We start from the raw sequence: 2500 nt of genomic DNA, 5'->3' as shown, positions 1-2500 counted from the left end.
GTGTTTCCCTTCTTGTTGGTCCTTCGGTGATCGGGGTTCGCAGCAGCCAGACGCACGTGCTCGACCTTGGACCCGGGGCGGGGGACCCCGGCGGCACACCACAACCACAACGTGCTTGCTAGTGTGCCTAGGGGATGGCAAGGCAACGTGCATCTTGCTGGCATTGCGCCCAGCAAGCCTTTGGGCAACTCGAGTTTCAGCAGCACGACACCCCTCCCCCCTATAATAGGCTGCCGAGCCATTACCAAAGTGCCACGGGTAGACGTCCTTTTCCGTGAGGAGACATACTAAAGGAAAGTGCTCTAGAGGTCGAATTTTGACGCCGTTTTTTGCAACAACCTCTAGAAAAATAAGATCTTTCCATCCTCCAAATTTGGTGAATTTACACCGTGCCGATTTTTTTTGACGATTTTTTTACCGCCCGGAATGCCGGAAATTCAAAAAAAATGAAAAACGGAGCAAACCTGCGATTTTTGACCTGGATTTTTTTGTGCAGCCTTCACATAATATTACCAAGGTTCCCTCAAAATTTCACGAAAAATGCACGAGCCAATTCTGAGATATGAAAATTTGGCTCCTCCGTTGCAACGCTCCGAGCCATCGTTGCAACGGCGGGTGCCTCCGTGGGGGGCGGGGGAGCCCGGCGGCACACCACAACCACAACGTGCTTGCTAGTGTGCCTAGGGGATGGCAAGGCAACGTGCATCTGGCTGGCATTGCGCCCAGCAAGCCTTTGGGCAACTCGAGTTTCAGCATCACGACTCCCCTCCCCCCTATAATAGGCTGCCGAGCCATTACCAAAGTGCCACGGGTAGACGTCCTTTTCCGTGAGGAGACATACTAAAGGAAAGTGCTCTAGAGGTCGAATTTTGACGCCGTTTTTTGCAACAACCTCTAGAAAAATAAGAACTTTCCATCCTCCAAATTTGGTGAATTTACACCGTGCCGATTTTTCTTGACGATTTTTTTACCGCCCGGAATGCCGGAAATTCAAAAAAAATGAAAAACGGAGAAAACCTGCGATTTTTGACCTGGATTTTTTTGTGCAGCCTTCACATAATATTACCAAGGTTCCCTCAAAATTTCACGAAAAATGCACGAGCCAATTCTGAGATATGAAAATTTGGCTCCTCCGTTGCAACGCTCCGAGCCATCGTTGCAACGGCGGGTGCCTCCGTAGGGGGCGGGGGAGCTCGGCGGCACACCACAACCACAACGTGCTTGCTAGTGTGCCTAGGGGATGGCAAGGCAACGTGCATCTTGCTGGCATTGCGCCCAGCAAGCCTTTGGGCAACTCGAGTTTCAGCATCACGACACCCCTCCCCCCTATAATAGGCTGCCGAGCCATTACCAAGGTGCCACGGGTAGACGTCCTTTTCCGTGAGGAGACATACTCAAGGAAAGTGCTCTAGAGGTCGAATTTTGACGCCGTTTTTTGCAACAACCTCTAGAAAAATAAGATCTTTCCATCCCCCAAATTTGGTGAATTTACACCGTGCCGATTTTTTTTGCCGATTTTTTTACCGCCCGGAAAGCCGGAAATTCAAAAAAAATGAAAAACGGAGCAAACGTGCGATTTTTGACCTGGATTTTTTTGTGCAGCCTTCACATAATATTACCAAGGTTCCCTCAAAATTTTAGAAAAAATGCACGAGCCAATTATGAGATATGAAAATTTGGCTCCTCCGTTGCAACGCTCCGAGCCATCGTTGCAACGGCGGGTGCCTCCGTTGCAACGAAACCAGCCAACGATGCACCTAACCCAGCATCCGTTGCAACGCACCCTGCCTCCGTTGCAACGCGCCCAGCCAACGTTGCACCGTCCCCAGCATCCGTTGCAACGCCCCCAGCCAACGTTGCAACGCGCCCTGCCTCCGTTGCAACGCTCCCAGCCAACGTTGCAACGCGCCCTGCCTCCGTTGCAACGTCACCAGCATCCGTTGCAACGCGCCCTGCCTCTGTTGCAACGCGCACGGCCAACGTTGCACCGACCCCAGCATCCGTTGCACTGCCCCCAGCCAACGTTGCAACGCCCCCAGCCAACGTTGCAACGCGCCCTGCCTCCGTTGCAACGTCACCAGCAACCGTGGCAACGCGACCTGCCTCCGTTGCGACGCCCCCAGCCAACGTTGCAACGCGCCCTGCCTCCGTTGCAACGTCACCAGCATCCGTTGCAACGCTCCCAGCCAACGTTGCAACGCGCCCTGCCTCCGTTGCAACGTCACCAGCAACCGTGGCAACGCGACCTGCCTCCGTTGCAACGCCCCCAGCCAACGTTGCAACGCGCCCTGCCTCCGTTGCAACGTCACCAGCATCCGTTGCAACGCGCCCTGCCTCCGTTGCAACGTCACCAGCCAACGTTGCAACGCGCTCGGCATCCGTTGCAACGCCCCCAGCCAACGTTGCAATGCCCCCAGCTTCCGTTGCAACGATCCCAGCATCCGTTGCAAAGCGACCTGCCTCCGTTGCAACGCCCCCAGCCAACGTCGCAACGCGACCT

The sequence above is a fragment of the Arachis ipaensis genome, chromosome B7, assembly GCF_059453495.1.
Source record: "Arachis ipaensis isolate K30076 ecotype BB chromosome B7, ASM5945349v1, whole genome shotgun sequence".
Classification (NCBI taxonomy): Eukaryota; Viridiplantae; Streptophyta; class Magnoliopsida; order Fabales; family Fabaceae; genus Arachis; species Arachis ipaensis.
This window is presented reverse-complemented; position numbering follows the sequence as displayed.